Source organism: Ovis aries, chromosome 10 (assembly GCF_016772045.2).
Source record: "Ovis aries strain OAR_USU_Benz2616 breed Rambouillet chromosome 10, ARS-UI_Ramb_v3.0, whole genome shotgun sequence".
NCBI classification, from domain to species: Eukaryota; Metazoa; Chordata; class Mammalia; order Artiodactyla; family Bovidae; genus Ovis; species Ovis aries.
In genome coordinates this window covers 24,749,856-24,768,587 of record NC_056063.1, presented here as the reverse complement: position 1 = coordinate 24,768,587, position 18,732 = coordinate 24,749,856, and positions in this window count along the sequence as shown.

The window sequence follows — 18,732 nt, the reverse complement described above, 5'->3', positions numbered from 1 at the left end:
GATTATCACTGGGTTATCATGTCTCTGTGCAATGTCAAGAGGAAATTTCTCTAACTTTGGTAAAAGTTTCAAGGCTTGGGTTAGACGAAGGACATATGGGCAATGATTTGAAGGGGGAACAAAGACCATTTACCAACATATTATCCTAGTCATAGGACTATTGATCCTTTCAATTGTCCCCAGAAAAAGATATGCTTTGAATATTAAAAATAATCCTTTAAAATTGGTTTTAGAAAAACTATCAAGGTATCAGGTAGATTGATTGACCTAACAGGGTCATTCAAAGTTGGATAGGCTTTTTAGTTTTGTCCAAAAAACAAGCCTTTAAAAAGCTGTAATTGTTTTGATATCTATATACTGATAATGTCTGCTCTGTACAGAATAAAATGAGGTTGTTCATACTTCGTTCAAAATATCATTCTACTTCTTCTTTATCATGACTTCTTGAACAAGTTATTTAACCTTCTGGGTCTTAATTTTCCTTCTTTTAATGTGTATGTTTCAAGGACTGCTGCTGTTGCTGCTGCTAAGTTGCTTCAGTTGTGTCCAACTCTGTGCGACACCATAGGCAGCAGCCCACCAGGCTCCCCTGTCCCTGGGATTCTCCAGGCAAGATCACTGGAGTGGGTTGCCATTTCCTTCTCCAATGCATGAAAATGAAAAGTGAAAGTGAAGTCGCTCAGTCGTGTCCGACTCTTCGTGACCCCATGGACTGCAGCCCACCAGGCTCCTCCGCCCATGGGATTTTCCAGGTAAGAGTACTGGAGTGGGGTGCCATTGCCTTCTCCTTTAAGGACTAAATTATATTAAATGAAATCATTTGTGAAAATATTAGCTTAGTTCTTGACATTCAGAGAGCACTGTATATAAATTGTTTTCAATCTGAATCTACTCTCTATTGCTCTTCCTTCCTCATTTCCATGGACTATCTACATGGCAGGTGGAAGTCTTTTTCTACATAATCAGTGTAATCACAGAGTTATTAAATGGCCTCGCGTATATGTGTGTGTGCTCAGTCATTCAGGCATGTCTGGATCTTCGTGAGCCCATGGACTGCAGCCCTCCAGGCTCTTCTGTCCATGGGATTTCCCAAGCAAGAATACTGGACTGCTTTGCCATCTCCTACTCAAGGGGATCTTCTGGAACCAGGCATGGAACTCATGTCTCTTGTGTTTCCTGCATTGACAGGTGGATTCTTTACCACTGCACCACTTGGGAAGCCTTAAATGGCCTTATTTACCACCAGTTATATTCAGGAATATATTCACTTCTTCCTTGAGCCCTTTGAAAAAGTAAGAGGAGTAGAAATGAGCATATAGTCAATCTATACTTAGTTTTGGGAGTTAGGAAGGCAAATACTTATTGGTATCTAAACTCATATTGAAGTGAAAGAGGAGAATGAAAAAGTTGGCTTAAAGCTCAACATTCAGAAAACTAAGATCATGGCATCTGGTCCCATCACTTTATGGGAAATAGATGGGAAACAGTAGAAACAGTGTCAGACTTTATATTTTGGGCTCCTAAATCACTGCAGATGGTGATCGCAGCCATGAAATTAAAAGACGCTTTCTCCTTGGAAGGAAAGTTATGAGCAACTTAGATAGCATATTCAAATGCAGAGACATTACTTTGCCAACAAAGGTCCGTCTAGTCAAGGCTATGGTTTTTCCAGTGGTCATGTATGGATGTGAGAGTTGGACTGTGAAGAAAGCTGAGAACTGAAGAATTGATGCTTTTGAACTGTGGTGTTGGAGAAGACTCTTGAGAGTCCCTTGGACTGCAAGGAGATCCAACCAGTCCAACTTAAAGGAGATCAGTCCTGGGTGTTTTTTGGAAGGAATGATGTTGAAGCTGAAACTCCAATACTTTGGCCACCTGATGCGAAGAGTTGACTCATTGGAAAAGACTCTGATGCTGGGAGGGATTGGGAGCAGGAGGAGAAGGGGACGACAGAGGATGAGATGGCTGGATGGCGTCACCGACTTGATGGACATGAGTTTGAGTAAACTCTGGGAGTTGGTGATGGACAAGGAGGCCTGGTGTGCTGTGATTCGTGGGGTCACAAAGAGTCAGACATGACTGAGCAGTTGAACTGAACTGAACTGAAACTCATATTGTTGGAACATGTCTATACCACAGTAGATTGTTTCTTATAGTCTGCTCATGATTGGCCCAACTCCATGCTCCTTGCCCATTGATGATTGTGGAAAGTTAAAGTGAAAGTGTCATTCAGTCATGTCTGACTCTTTGTGACCCCAATGACAGTAGCCTGGCAGGCTCCTTTGCCCATGGTATTCTCCAGGCAAGAATATTGGAGTGGGTTGTGATTTCCTTCTCCAGGGGACCTTCCCAATCCAGGGATCAATCCTGGGTCTCCTGCACTGCAGGCAGATTCTTTACCATCTGAGCCACCAGGGAAGCCCTCTGCTGAGGAGGAGCCTCCTTCCCACAGGCTCCATCTTTCCAATGTGGAAGGATTTCCATGAGAACAAAGCTGGTGTTTTACTCCAACCTCTGGTGAGATACCCCTGGTTATTTTATCCCATCCTCTCCCCCATTGCTTCAAAGTGAATGGTGACTTTGGAAGGAGGAATTTTGAGTATGTAGCTTAGTTATTTCCTTCTGTATGGCTTTTCCTACAGAAATCACACATGATCTTCCATTCCAGACTCTGCCTTATTGAGGAAGTTTACTGCTTTCACCGCTGGCTGTGACTGTTAAATTTGGGAATCCAGTATTAGGAAGCTCATAATTAGTGAACACCTAAGCCACATCGCCCACCATTAATAATAAAATTGGTGTTTTGTTTTCCTCCTGTGTATGGCCTGCTTCTATTTCTCAATTATTTCGGAAGTTGAAAGAGGAAAAGATGATTTCATTTATTAGCTTTCTAAAACCCCAGTATACATTTAATTCACAGATATGCCAATGTGCCAGCCTTTATCTGGATAATGGCAGATCTCAGTCTATCACCTGCAACATATCCCTGTTATTTCTATGTATTTCCAAGAAGTTGTTCATAATAGCCATACTCTAGATGTAGTTGTCATTTTGTGCCCAGTCTTCATATTTTTATGTTCTTGCTCCTAAGTATATAGAATTGTTGCCTGAGAAGGATTATTATTGCCACTTTATGTCATGAGTGCACTAGGTTACTCCAGGAAAAATATCTTCAGATGTGTCTCACACTGCGGTCCTTGAGCTGCCAAGAAGTAGTAGAATTCTGGTCAGCAATGGGAAGAATGGCTTCATCCTCAATTCCACACCTCAACTTTTTAAAAGATTGAGTCCCTGAGAATCTCTTCTTGGGCTTGATATTTTACAGCATCTTTCATGTTAAAGAGTTTAACCGTATTTTGAATCCCGCTTCTCTAATTGTAAGCTCTAAACATAGAACCAGAGTTCTACTGGGGACAGACATCATAGTACCTCTGCCACCTTCTCCTTTCTTAGGATTTGACTTTTACCATAAACTCCCTATGCTTCTGCTTACAAAACAGAAGCTCCTATGTGTATCACTTACTGCATATACAGTCCTTGGGTGTGGCTGTTTGATTGAGAGTTGATGAATGATGTAATGTATGAACTTCAATTTCACCTGTTTTAAACTGTAGATTATGTATTTTATCTGTTAGTGTTCCCACTAAACGCTATTGGATGTTTGCTACTATTATAGAAGACAAGTTATATATGTCTTTATTCTATAACTTGATATATATTTTTATAAGTAGATACAAAGAGGCATAGTATGTCAGTAATTTGGTTTTCTGTATTTACCATTTCTTAGCCAAGACACAGAGGTAGAGAGCATGTAGAGACAGGGTGGTAGAAACCGGGAGTGGGATGAATTGGGGGATTGAGATTGATGTACTGCCATATGTAGACAGCTAATTGGAACCTGCTGTATCACACAGCTCTGTGCTCGGTAGTGACCTAAATGGGCGGGATGGGAGTATGGAAGGGAGGTCCATGAGAGGTGATATGTGTATACATATAGCTGATTCACTTGACTGTATAACAAAAGTGAACACAACCTTGTAAGGCAACTATACCCCAATAAATAAAAAATAATATTTATTTCATTAATAGGTAGGTAGAGAGCCATGGAACTCATTCTTGCTTAGGTGCAGGTGTTTGGAGACAGTCCAAGCCTCAGGTCTTACAATCCAAAAAGTATCAAAGACCTCAGATTCCCTCCCCCTTTTCCTTTGGCTGACTTCCTTTGATTCATGAAATTGGTCTCTTGTGAGCCTGAGAGCTTGCTTAGAGGTGGGATATGTGGGCACCCAGGAGTGAGAATGAGAGATATGAGCAGAGCAATGGAAAGACTTAAATGTTTGGAAAGTAGTTTCTAATCCTTGAGTTACTCATACCATGGAAAACAGCTAAAATGACCATAATAGATTAGCCCTACTCCAGCCCTTGGCTATATACAAATAAAGTAGTTTTCAAGTAAAATTAAAAACGCAAGAGAAAAAACATCTCATCCTAAAGTATGCTCACATTTCCCAATAGATTTTAAAATGACAACTAAAAGTATTCTTTTGCAATTGCTCATGTATTTTACATTAGACATATGGAAAGCAAAATTACTGGTAAACAAAATAAAGTGCAGATATAAGTTATTTACCATGGATAAATATTTATTAATATTTACTCCCCCTCATTTTTTTTGGAGGAGGGGCTGGAACTGGAATTTCAGTAGGGACAGTGAAAATTTTATAGAAATGGAAGAACGAAAGTCAGCATATCTCTAGTAACTGAGAAGAAAGAAAGGGCAAACACTACAAACAGGCTTTTGAGGTAATTCTCCAGTAAGATATCACAAACCAAGTTAAAAATATATCAAAACACAATTGGTTTTATTACAGCTGGTGGTTGAACTAGTAAAAATTAAGCGCCTGTTATGAGCAAGCTTTTCTACTGGGCACTATGTAGACGCAAAAATGGTAAAAGAGTCAGTGTCTGTAAGACTGCAATGTAGAGCAGTCATCTACAAACATTTGAATAAAGATAAACATACAGGTGGTATTCTATTGTACTATAGATGTATATGAGTTATTTCAAAGTAGCATGTTAGTAATTGACAAATAGTGAAAATAGCAAATGCTAAAGTGGAGATGCTACGGAAATGCTAAGGGAAAAAGACACCACAGCCTTCTATAGTGAGTTAAAACAATTTAGGGAGATCCATCATTATCCATTACTTATTATGTGCCAGGCAATGTTATAAGGACTCTATATGTATTAATTCATTTAATCCATATTATAACCCTATCAAGTAGAAGCAGTTACTATCATTTCATTTTATACCTGAAGAAACTGAGACTGGAGAGGTTGAACAATTTGCCTAAGGCAGCAGAGGAGGCAGAATTTGAGCTCTGCTGTCTACCTCTCTGCTCCAGATACCATGTCCTTAATTACTGCTGAGGGCTCTGTATGAAAGATTTTGGCCACTGATCTTTCAAATTCATGTGACCTGGATATGCACAAGCTCAAGCAGTTTACTTCTAAAACAACTATGCATATAGATATCATAGGACAAACCATATATTACCTAAGCTAGTTTTAAATATACATTGGCCAGCCAAGATCATTTGGTCATTTATAACTATTGTCCCTTTGATGAAAATGAAAGAGGAGAGTGAAAAAGTTGGCTTAAAACTCAACATTCAGAAAATGAAGATCATGGCATCTAGTCCCATCACTTCATGGGAAATAGATGGGGAAACAGTGGAAACAGTGTCAGACTTTATATTTTGGGGGGCTCCAAAATCACTGCAGATGGTAACTGCAGCCATGAAATTAAAAGACGCTTACTCCTTGGAAGAAAAGTTATGACCAACCTTGATAGCATATTGGAAAGCAGAGACATTACTTTGCCAACAAAGGTCCGTCTAGTCAAGGCTATGGTTTTTCCACTGGTCATGTATGGATGTGAGAGTTGGACTGTGAAGAAAGCTGAGAACTGAAGAATTGATGCTTTTGAACTGTGGTGTTGGAGAAGACTCTTGAGAGTCCCTTGGACTGCAAGGAGATCCAACCAGTCCATCCTAAAGGAGATCAGCCCTGGGTGTTCTTTGGAAGGAATGATGCTGAAGCAGAAACTCCAATACTTTGGCCACCTCATGTGAAAAGTTGACTCCTTGGAAAAGACTCTGATGCTGGGAGGGGTTGGGGGCAGGAGGAAAGGGGACGACAGAGGATGAGATGGCTGGATAGCATCACTTACTCGATGGACTTGAGTTTGAGTGAACTCCGGGAGATGGTGATGGACAGGGAGGCCTGGCATGCTGCGATTCATGGGGTTGCAAAGAGTCAGACACGACTGAGCGACTGAACTGAACTGAACTGAACTGAACTTTAGGTAAGAACTTTTAGGGAAGAAAAATGCATGGGTAATCTCTTATGATTGAGATCTTAGGAACATCTCAACAACAAAAGGCAATCAATTGTTAAATTTGAAACAGGAAGGAACATTTTGCTTTTTGTGAGGTAGAAGGGAAAGAAAATGAGAATAAAAAGAAGGTCAGTGAGAAGCAAGAGTAGTTCTGCAGAGGATAAGGGGCTAGGAGAAGAGATGGGATGCTTCCTAGAGAAGGGACCAAGAAAGGGCCCCTAAGTCCCATTCTTGTCAGAGAAAATTTGAAAAAAACATATCTGAACGATGAATTATAAAATTTGAGCTCTGTCACACTCTTCTGATCTTTTGAAATCTTTAATAAAATCTCCATTGGTCATACTGATCCATGTATAGTTTTTCTTGAAAAAAGTAATGTTTGTTTTAATTTTTTCAAAACCAGTGAAAGGTATGAGTTCACAGTTTGGTTGACTCTGTGAGACACCGAGATAGTGCATGCAGACGCAGACAGAGGATGAAGGCAGAAAGGGATTGTGGGAACATGTAACACTCCCACAAGCTGTGGAGCTGGGAGTTATAAGCAGCTTTAACTTAGAGCTATCTTTACTACAATTGCAAATGTGGTGTTTATCCCAGAATTTTTTTTTTTCCTGTAGCGCCAGTCAAACCCCCTGCTTTTAGTGCGATTCTGAGAGAACTAATACTAAAGTAGTTCTCATTTTTTTTTTTTTTAGTAAATTCCTTAAATGTTGAGGTGATCACTTTCATATCCCAGTTCTCCTTGATCAAATATTTTCTCTCAAATTCTAGTCAGAATTGCCAAGTATCTTTTCAGTCTCCATTGCCATTTCTCTTCCTTTTAAATACTGTATCCATTTTTGCATCTCACCCACCCACTCCAGTGTTCTTGCCTGGAGAATCCCAGGGACGGGGGAGCCTGGTGGGCTGCCGCCTATGGGGTCGCACAGAGTCGGACAAGACTGAAGTGACTTACCAGTAGCAGCAACAGAAGGGAGTCCCAAACAGCCTCATCTCTTTCTCTCACATATTCGGAGCAGATATAGTCAAGAAGAAAAAGCTTGTGCTGGTGCTCAGGGGCTTATATTCGGGTTTTTCTCCCCATCTACAAAGTAGTGATCCAAGCACTGCTCTTATTTCTATGTGGGCTCAGCTGCTCAGTGGTGTCAGACTCTTTGTGACCCCACGGACAGTAGTCCACCAGGCTCCTCGGCTCGTGGAATTTTCCAGGCAAGAATCCGGAGTGGGTTGCCATTTCCTCCTCCAGGGCATCTTCGCAACTGAGGGATCAAACCCTCATCCCTTGTGTTTCCTGCATTGGCAGGTCAATTCTTTACAGCTAGCACCACTGCGCCCCTGCTCTGGTGAGGGTTTACAAAAAAAAAAAAAAAAAGTGGGTAGCACTTTGAAAGGTTTAAGTAGCTAAAGAGGTTTAAGTATTATCTTACAATAAAATGATAAAAGATATTTTAGTAAAAACATTTTCTGGATTAAACAAAATAACCCATGCCTTTTTGCTATTAAACCTTTTGTCATTGGAAAATGGATACTGGGTGAAATCTTAGCTCCTTGATGAGTGAATTGGCCTGGGCTGAGTCTTTCACCCTTCTTTGCCATTGTAAGAAGGGGCAGAATCTATAAAATTTTACTGAGAGGACTGAAAAAGTAAGTTGCAAAGTGTGGTGACATGGAGTTCTGAGAAACCAGGAGGAAGCGCAGCAGAAGGTAACTGACATTTGCCAGCTAACAGCTTACAGTAATTTGTGTCTATTTTCTTATTCTTTGCTCAATACGATTTTATTTTATTTAAATGATTGTGAAGTTTTATTGGGAAAAGCTCAATTGTTCCAATTATAGGAACCTATATGTCAGGAAAGATGTATCATTTTGGAAATCGGATGTTAATAGACATTGTTAGTCACAGAAATACTAGTGCACATAATACAATTAATCTGATTTATATATCTGCATAATCTTTTGAAATTCACAGAATTTTAAAAATAAATCTTTCTTTCCACATTTAGGATTCTTCTGACATCCTGACACCACTGAGCAGCTGAGCCTACATAGAAATAAGAGCAGTGCTTGGATCACTACTTTGTAGATGGGGAGAAAAACCCGAATATAAGCCCCTGAGCACCAGCACAAGCTTCTGACATCTTCATTCACATCTGCTCTGTGAAATCTGCTAGAATATGCCGTAAGGAAAGCGATTTTCCATCTTTTGTGTGTGGGGGAATATCTTGTTCTACATTTGTCATGTACACACATCATCATGCTTTCCAGTTTTAGACCAGATGGGTAAATGTCACATATTTAAAAGTAAATATACAAGCAACTTCCAGTTACCTGTTTTGTTTCTTCATGATTCAGGTTTCTTATTGGAGACACAATTTCAGAGGTGCTTCCACAGCACCTTTTCAAGTTTTTTAAGTAAATTAGCAAAAGTAGATGAAATGATTATGTGAATAAATATTCAATAGTTTGGGAGTATGAATAGTGTATTTGTCAGGATGTCAGATGTACAGAAATACTGTTCCTAACTAATGAATTTGCAATTGTGGTTTAAATAAACTTTTCTTTAAAAAATTTTTTTTCACTTTGTAGAGAAGTGAAAAGAAGGTTTCTTCTCCCCTAGCATAAAAGGAAAAATATTTATACACATGGGTCACAAGAGCCATTTATGCTCAAACTATTTATTTGCTCAAAGCCATGTTCAAAATGTCTCTGGCATTCTGAAGCCCTGGAAAACTCAGAGCGTACTCTTCTGATTAGAACCGGGACCGATCCCAGCGGGCCTGTCATCCTTCCCTCCACCTGGTCGAGGCACCTTCTCTGTACAGTGTGTGCAGTACTGTTTGGCTGCTACTTCACTCTAATTGGAGTCAGTTGCACACGTGGGCTGGCCTCAGGGGGCCCCAGGCCCGCGGAACACTGTCTGAGTGGAGTTTTCCACTCCATGTTTGGTTTGGCCTGGTCCGTGCGATGTCTTGCCAGACCCCAAACTCCTGTTGAAGTCAGTCATCCCCGGATGGGAAGTATTCCTTATGCTGTTGTGAGAGAACTCTGATCTTTCACGGTAAACCTGGTGGGGTGTCTGTTGGCCAGACCAAAGTATGGAGAAGCCAGATGTTCCCCCTGTGAAGTACGTGTCTGCAGTGGATGGTATTTGTACTAGTAGAAGTATTTAGGGTTGTGCCGTCGGCCAGGTTCACCCACTTAAAAAATGAGAAGCTCATAAATGTAGTACTGAAAAGCCCTCCACTTAGAAATAATGGAGGCAATGACTCTTCCTGTTCAGCCGCCAAAGTAAAACATAAGGTATGGGACAGGGTGTTAACTTAGGAACAGAATTGTGTGCTGAGGTCTATAGCCTTAGACAGTTAGCAGAATGTTCTTCTATAAAGTGAGCATGACACATGGGTACACACAGCTGTGCCAAGGGCGTGGTGATCTTGGCATCGACATCAGTGTCTGTCCCTCCCCTCAGCCCACCCTCACAGTGAGGGTGGATTCCTTTAAAAAGAAAAAAAATTATTTATTTATTTGTCTTATTCGGCAAACCGGATCTTTAATTGAGGCATATGAACTCTTAGTTGCAGCCTGTGGGATCTAGTTCCCTGACCAGGAATTGAACCCGGGCCCCCTGCATTGGGAGCATGGAGTCTTAGCCACTGAACCACTGGGGAAGTCTCTGGATGGATTGCTTTTTATAGTTTATTCCTGTGCCCAGATCTCTCATTCTCTTTTGACTCACTTGTGTGTATGGCAAATGAAGTCCACAAGTTAAACCAATAGATATCTAAGTTTCCTTTTATCTGACATTATACTGCGCATGTAACTTATTGTGGTTTAAAGGAAGTACAGAGCTCACACATGTACAGATCAATAAAGTCTCATAGAGTATACTTACAGAGGGAAAACACTCATATTACTACTACACATTTCAAGAAACAAAACACTTGTTGGTATCCCAGAAACTCCTCTTGTGACCCTCATAGTCACTCAGTTCAGTTCAGTCGCTCAGTCATGTCCGACTCTTTGTGACCCCATGGACCTCAGCATGCCAGGCCTCCCTGTCCATCACCAACTGCTGGAGTCCACCCAAACCCATGTCCATTGAGTCGGTGATGCCATCCAACCATCTCATCCTCTGTCGTCCCCTTCTCCCCCTGCCCTCAATCTTTCCCAGCATCAGGGTCTTTTCCAATGAGTCAACTCTTCACATCAGGTGGGCAAAGTATTGGAGATTCGTTCCATCATCAGTCCTTCCAATGAACACCCAGGACTGATCTCCTTTAGGATGGACTGGTTGGATCTCCTTGCAGTCCAAGGGACTCTCAAGAGTCTTCTCCAACACCACAGTTCAAAATCTAACCTCTCCTAACTCTAACCACTCCTCTCCATAAGTTATCTCCATCCATCCCTTTGAGGTTTATGTAAATAGATGAGTTTATTTAATGAACCACATGGTATGATGATTTTTTGGGGGGTCTGGTTTTGTTCAAAATTAAGTTTCTGGAATGCACACATTTTATTGTAAGTAGCAGCATTTTGTCATTTTCCATCATAGATAACCTTTCATTGCATGTATATAGCAAAATTTTTGATCTATTCAACTCTAAATAGATTTTGAGTTGTTTCTAGTTCTGAGCTTTTATAGTGCTGCTGTGATAATGTCTGTATAGTTTTTTTTTTAATGAACATAGGTTTGCATTTATGTTAGCTATTTAACTAAAAATAGAATTGCTGGGTCATGAATTATGTGTTTTTCAGTTATAGAAGCTATTACTGAAAAGTTTTCCAAGGTGATTGTATCACATTTTGGTAATGAGCAGCACAGGAGAATCCCAGTTTCTCTAGGTCCTTATCACACTTACTATTGTCAATCTTCCTAATTTTAGCCATTCATAGCTGTCAAGTGTTGTACTTGACATATTGTCAATATTGTTGTCAAGTGTTGTGTTTGACACAGCTGTCAGTATTGTATTTGTCTAATGACTAATGTGGTTGTATACTTTTTCATATGTTTCAGTTCAGTTCAGTCGCTCAGTCATGTCCGACTCTTTGCGACCCCATGAATCACAGCACACCAGGCTTCCCTGTCCATCACCAACTCCCGGAGTTCACTCAGACTCACGTCCATCGAGTCAGTGATGCCATCCAACCATCTCATCCTCTGTCGTTCCCTTCTCCTCCTGCTCCCAATCCCTCCCAGCATCAGAGTCTTTTCCAATGAGTCAACTCTTTGCATGAGGTGGCCAAAGTACTGGAGTTTCAGCTTTAGCATCAGTCCTTCCAAAAAAATCCCAGGACTGATCTCCTTCAGAATGGTCTGGTTGGTTTCATATGTTTAGTGGTTATTTATATGTGTCCAATCCTCTTTTTAATGATTTTGCAGTTTTCTATGGACTTATCTTTTTCCTATTGATTTGTAGTTGGGCTTCCCTGGTGGCTCAGAGGTTAAAGTGTCTGCCTGCAATGTGGAAGACCTGGGTTCGATCCTTGGGTCGGGAAGATTCCCTGGGGAAGGAAATGGCAACTCACTCTAGTATTCTTGCCTGGAGAATCCCATGGACAGAGGAGCCTGGTGGGCTACAGTCCATGGGATCGCAAAGAGTCGGACAAGACTGAATGACTTCACTTTTCTTGTGATTATTTGGAATCATTTCCTTGTTGATTATATTTTCTTCCACTCTATGTATTTCTGTTATCATAATTGTGTTTCTTTTGATGAAGAAATGATTAATTATCTGTGCATGTGTGCGCTTGTGTGTGTGTGTGTATCCTGTTTAGGAAATCTTTGTCTAACACAAGGTCATAAGTATATGCTTTTATATTCTAGCAGCTTTACTCTTCTTTTATATTTATATCTATAATGGCACCCCACTCCAGTACTCTTGCCTGGAAAATCCCATGGACGGAGGAGCCTGGTAGGCTGCAGTCCATGGGGTCGCCATGAGTCAGACACGACTGAGCGACTTCACTTTCACTTTTCACTTTCATGCATTGGAGAAGGAAATGGCAACCCACTCCAGTGTTCTTGCCTGGAGAATCCCAGGAACGGAGGAGCCTGGTGGGCTGCCGTCTATTGGGTCGCACAGAGTTGGACACAACTGAAGCGACTTAGCAGCAGCAGCAGCAGTAGCAGCATAGTCTACTTACAAATTGATTTTCGAACATTGTGAGGTATTAACATATTTCCATATGAAAACCAGTTGATTCAAAACTGTCTATTGAGACAACATCCTTTTCTCCACTGCTCTTCAGCATCACCTTGTAATAAATCAAATGTATAAATGTGCATTTTTGAATTCTCTATTCTGTTCCATTTATCTATTTGTCTACATCTTTTTGGCATTACTATGTTTTCTTAATTACTGTAGGTTTATAATTTATGTTTTCCTAGATTATAGTTTTCCAAATTTGTTCCTAGGCCCCATAATCTTGTCAAGTCAAGGTCCTTATACTTGTCACAATTGGGCAAGAGATTCCCAGTGGTGCCCCAAAGTGCCCAACATTACCAGTGCTGTAAAATAACAACACTGCCTCTTTCTGATGCTCAGGGCCCATGATTCCTGTTACGATGGTGATTCTTCCTGCCTGTTAGTCCCTGGTGGTGCTGTAGCTTGGAGTGAAAAGTATTGTTTTTTTTTTTTTTTTTCCTGTGGTGAAAGTGTGCTGTCTTTAGGGATCAAGGCCTCTAGCCCTACAGAGCTCAGAGCTCTAGAGCTGTTTATTCCAGAGTCCTTCAGTGGGTCACGGGAGTGGCCGTGACAGTAAGCAGGCTATCACATGCGCTGGTTCCTGTGTTCATGCCGTCTTCCTATTAGGTGCACATGATCACATCCAGTTCTGTAGTTTAATATATATACTGTCACAGAGGATGGAATTCTCTCCTCATGCTGGGTAGCCTCTCTGGCACATTGATTATGACTCAGCAACAACAACAACAGCAATAACAACAGTCTTTTTGGTGGTATAATATGCAATCCCACCAGTAGATCCTACATTTCTGCTATCAGGGCTCACTTTTGTACCTCCTTTGCCGTAAACATGAGTCGTTTAGTCATCCGATCTGATCCAATGTGATGTGAGTCTGATACAGTGGAGAAAATACTCTATAAACATTTATGCAGTGGTGCTATTTGAAGCTTGAAGTGCAGGAATAACAAACTCACATCTAGAAGGTCTATCTATTTCTTTGAAATCATGTTACATTTTAGGAAATAAAAAGCCCATTTAGGGGTGGGAGGTGGGAGGGGGGTTCAGGATTGGGAACTCATGTACACCTGTGGCGGATTCATGCCAATGTATGGCAAAACCAATACAGCATTGTAAAGTAAAATAAAGTAACAATAAAAATTAAAAAAAAAAAAAGCCCATTTAGTAAACTTGGCCCCATATGGTAGAACTTGGCAGAGTTCCTTGAGGAACAGTGCCATGATGGGGTTCAACATGGGCCTTGTTGCTCTCAGGTTGGGAACTCAGTGGCTGCAGTAGCTAAATGGGCTCCAGGCAGTGGGAGCTAACACAGCTGGACCTGTGTGCAGTCTCCATATCTTTTACCTTGGCCGCTCCATTCACGTGCCAATTGCAGCTTTGTGGTGACTTATCACTGACACCAGCTGATGTCCACAAACTAGGCCCTTTTTTTCTGTCTGGCTATTTAGTGCCTCTCCTGCAGTGCATGCTCTCTGATCTGCTTTAACATGTGACAAAGGTCTTCACAGCTGGTGCTCACTCCCTTATGCGCCTCCACATGACTCTATACCAGACCTCCTTGTCTCTATCTTCCAATCTTCTGGACAGGCTATTCCCCATCCATGAGTTTATATATATTATAACCTGGGACTATTTCTTCACACAAAGGGATTACTAGTCATTCTGTCTGAATCTCCAACCACTGAGGGTTTTTCTTTGCACTGTCCTGTAAGGATGCTTCTGAATAAGACTGTGGTGAAGCTATTGTTCACTTTTGTCTTGCGTTTCATACTGAGCTAATTCATCTATAAAGTTTTCTTAGGTTCTTTCCTTCTCTATCAGATGGTCATAAGAAATCCTCTATGCAGTCATAGGTCTGAGTTATGGAGGTACACTGCGATAATATCGGTGAATGACATTGGGAACTGGGCCCTCTCTTTGTGTCGCTGGCTTATGTCATCTGGTCCTGCCAGTGGTGAATCTAGGATATACCATTTCCATCTTATGATGGACTATTTCTGAGATATTTTTTTCCTTTGGCTCCAAATCACAGCAGATGGGACTGCAGCCATGAAATTAACAGATGCTTGTTCCCTGGAAGAAAAACTAGATCGAGGTGTGGTCTGACACACCTAGACCACATATTAAAAAGCAGAGACATTGCTTTGCTGACCAAGGTCCATCTAGTTAAACCTATGGTTTTTCCAGTAGTCATGTATGGATGTGAGAGTTGGACCATAAAGAAAGCTGAGCACTGAATAATCGATGCTTTTGAATTGTGGTGTTGGAGAAGACTCTTGAGAGTCTGTTAGACTGCAAGGAGATCAAACTCGTCAATCCTAAAGGAAATCAGTCCTGAATATTCACTGGAATGACTGATGCTGAAGCTGAAACTCCAATCCTTTGGCCACCTGATGTGAATAACTGACTCATTTGAAAATACCATGATGCTGGGAAAGATTGAAGGTGGGAGGAGAAGGGGACAACAGAGGATGAGATGGTTGGACGGCAGCACCGATTCGATGGACATGAGATTGAGCAAGCTCCTGGAGTTGGTGATGGACAGAGAGGCCTAGTGCGCTGCATGCAGTCCATGGCATCACAAAGAGTCAGACACAACTGAGCGACTGAACAGAACTGATTTCTGAGTCTGCCTGTCCTTATGGCTTATTGGGTCTGACAGAAACTAGCTCACGATATACGTTTCCAAATGCATGGCCACTTAGTGTCCTGGGTCAGGCATTTAGTATCCATTGTCGTTGTTTGGTTGCTAAGTCATGTCCAAATATTATGTGACCCCATGGACTGTAGCCCAGCAGGCTCCTCTATCCATGAGATTCCCCAGGAAAGAACACTGAAGTGAGTTGCCATTTCCTTCTCCAGGGGATCTTCCAGACTCAGGGACTGAACCTGTGTCTCTTGCATTGACCTGGGGGTTCTTTACCAGTGAGCCACCAGGAAATCCCCATTTAGTCTCCTGTAGGCAAAGGGCAAAGAAAGATTAGGACCAGGATTTAGGAGTTAGAGCAGTCAAATTCCAGAGAAAATTAAATGCCTAAATGTGCTAGGTCTGTTATGCTGAGATAAGTACTCTTATTCTGGGCAAGGAGAAAGGAGAAGGAAACCAGAACACTTGAGACTAGGATCTGGGCCTTCCAGAGCAGTAAAATTTCTGAATTCAGAGGTTAAAGGAAGTCCCTTCCAAACTAGGGGCTTCCCTGGTGGTGCTAGTGGTGAAGAACCCAGCTGCCAGTGCTGATAGAAGTAAGAGATGTGGGTTCAATCCCTGAATCAGGAAGATCCCCTGGAGGAGGGCATGGAAAACCACTCCAGTACTCTTGCCTAGAGAATCCCATGGACAGAGGAGCCTGGTGAGTTACAGTCCATAGAGTCACAAAGAGTTGGACATGACTGAAGCGACTTAGCACACATGCAAAAGTTCAAAATAAGCTCCATGTTTCATGTGGCATCTTTTCCCAACACTGGTACCTCTCATACTATCCGTTCAGTTCAGTCACTCAGTTGTGCCCAACTCTTTGTGACGCCATGGACTATAGCATGCTAGGCTTCCCTGTCCATTACCAACTCCTGGAGCTTGCTCAAACTCATGTCTATTGAGTCGGTGCTGCCGTCCAACCATCTCATCCTCTGTTGTCCTCTTCTCTTCCCACCTTCAATCATTCCCAGCATCATGGTATTTTCAAATGAGTCAGTTACTCACATCAGGTGGCCAAAGGATTGGAGTTTCAGCTTCAGTATCAGTCATTCCAATGAATATTCAGGACTGATTTCCTTTAGGATGGACTGGTTGGATCTCCTTGCAGTCTAACAGACCCTCAAGAGTCTTCTCCAACACCACAGTTCAAAAGCATCAATTATTCAGTGCTCAGCTTTCTTTATGGTCCAACTCTCACATCCATACATGACTACTGGAAAAACCATAGCTTTGACTAGACAGACTTTGTCAGCAAAGTAATTAAAAAGTCTCTGCTTTTTAATATGTTGTCTAGGTTGGTCATAACTTTTCTTCCAAGGAGCAAGCATCTTTTAATTTCATGGCTGCAGTCACCATCTGTAGTGATTTTGGAGCCCAAGAAAATAAATAGTATACATGAATAGTACACATAAATAGTATTCATGAATCTACTGACTCATGGTTCAAGGGCAGAGCCACTTGCAGCCCAGCCTAGACCTGGTGCAGAGTGTTTGGTGCTCTGACTTCCTCTCAAAGTTTGCAGCCTTACATGTCACCTGGAATGTAGGTTGAAACAGTGTCACCAGGTGTGGAATATACTGCTTCGGGAGCCAGGAAAGGTTATCAGGCTTTGTGCTTTCTTCTTTGTGATGGGAGACATAAGATACAACAATTTGTCTTTTACTTTGGAGGGGACCTCGTGACATATATCTAATCTCTGAATCCCCAAATTTTACTGCTCTGGAAGGCAAAATAAGAGCACCAATCTCAGCATAACAGACCTAACATGTTGGGGTGTTTCATTTTTTCTGGAATTTGGCTTCTCTAACTCCTAAATCCTGGTCCTGATCTTTCTTTGCCCTTTGCCTGCAGAAGATGAAACATTCTTTTTGAACTACTAAGGAGGTCTGGTGTTTTTCACATTTATCTTTCAGTAACCTGTTAACCCCTTGCAAATTTTCATTATTGTTTTAGGGTATCAATGACATGCAGCAATAGCCGTCTAATCCCATTGCCCTTATAGGTAGTGTTTTGTCTGTTACTTCTTAAAATCCTGATATTTGCATTGTGTAGTACATTCTCCTCCACTGGCACACTACCACAGTGATGGCTTGTTATAGTTTTTTTCTTTTTTAAACTTTATATTTTATACTGGCTACTCTCTAACTGTGGTGCATGGGCTTCTCATTGCAGTGGCTTCTATGGTTGTGGAGCACGGGCTCTAGGGTGCATGGGCTCAGTAGATATGGTGCATGGGTTTAGTTACTCTGTGGTGTGAGGGGTCTTACTGGACCAGGAATTGAGCCTGTGTGCCCTGCACTGGCAAGCAGATTCTTAACCCCTGGACCACCAGGGAAGTTGTGAAATATAATTGATTTTTACATATATTCTCTGTATCTAGCAACCTTGCTAAATTTACTTGCTTATTCTTATAGTTTTTAATGTGGATTCTTCTGGGTTTTTTATGACTTATTTCAACTGTCCAGAAATATTTATAAAAATTGACTGTTCAGTTCAGTTCAGTCACTCAGTTGTGTCCAATTCTTTGCGACCCCATGGACTGCAGCACACCAGGCCTCCTGGTCCATCACCAACTCCTGGAGTTTACTAAACTCTTCTCCATTGAGTCAGTGATGCCATCCAACCATCTCATCCTCTGTCGTCCCCTTCTCACAGGCCTTCAATCTTTCCCAGCATCAGGGTCTTTTCAGATGAGTCAGTTCTTCCCATGAGGTGGCCTAAGTATTGGAGCTTCAGCTTCAGCGTCAGTCCTTCCAGTGAACACCCAGGACTGATCTCCTTTAGGATGGACTGGTTGGATCTCCTTGCTGTCCAAGGGACTCTCAAGAGTCTTCTCCAACACACAGTTTAAAAGCATAAATTCTTCAGCACTAAACTTTTTTTATAGTCCAACTCTCACATCCATACATGACTACTGGAAAAACCATAGCTTTGACTAGATGGACTTCTGTTGGCAAAGTAATGTCTCTGCTTTCCAATATGCTATCAAGGTTGGTCATAACTTTTCTTCCAAGGAGCAAGCATCTTTTAATTTCATGGCTGCAATCACCATCTGCAGTGATTTTGGAGCCCCCAAAAATAAAGTCTGTCACTGTTTCCCCTATTTCCCCATCTATTTGCCGTGAAGTGATGGGACCAGATGCCATAATCTTCATTTTCTGAATCTCGAGTTTTAAACCAACTTTTTCATTCTCCTCTTTCACTTTCATCAAGAGGCTTTCTAGTTCCTCTTCACTTTCTGCCATAAGGGTGGTGTCATCTGCATATCTGAGGTTATTGATATTTCTCCCGGCAGTCTTGATTCCAGCTTGTGTTTCTTCCAGTCCAGCGTTTCTCATGATGTACTCTGCATATCAGTTAAATAAGCAGGGTGACAATATATAGCCTTGACGTACTGCTTTTCCTATTTGGAACCAGTCTGTTGTTCCATGTC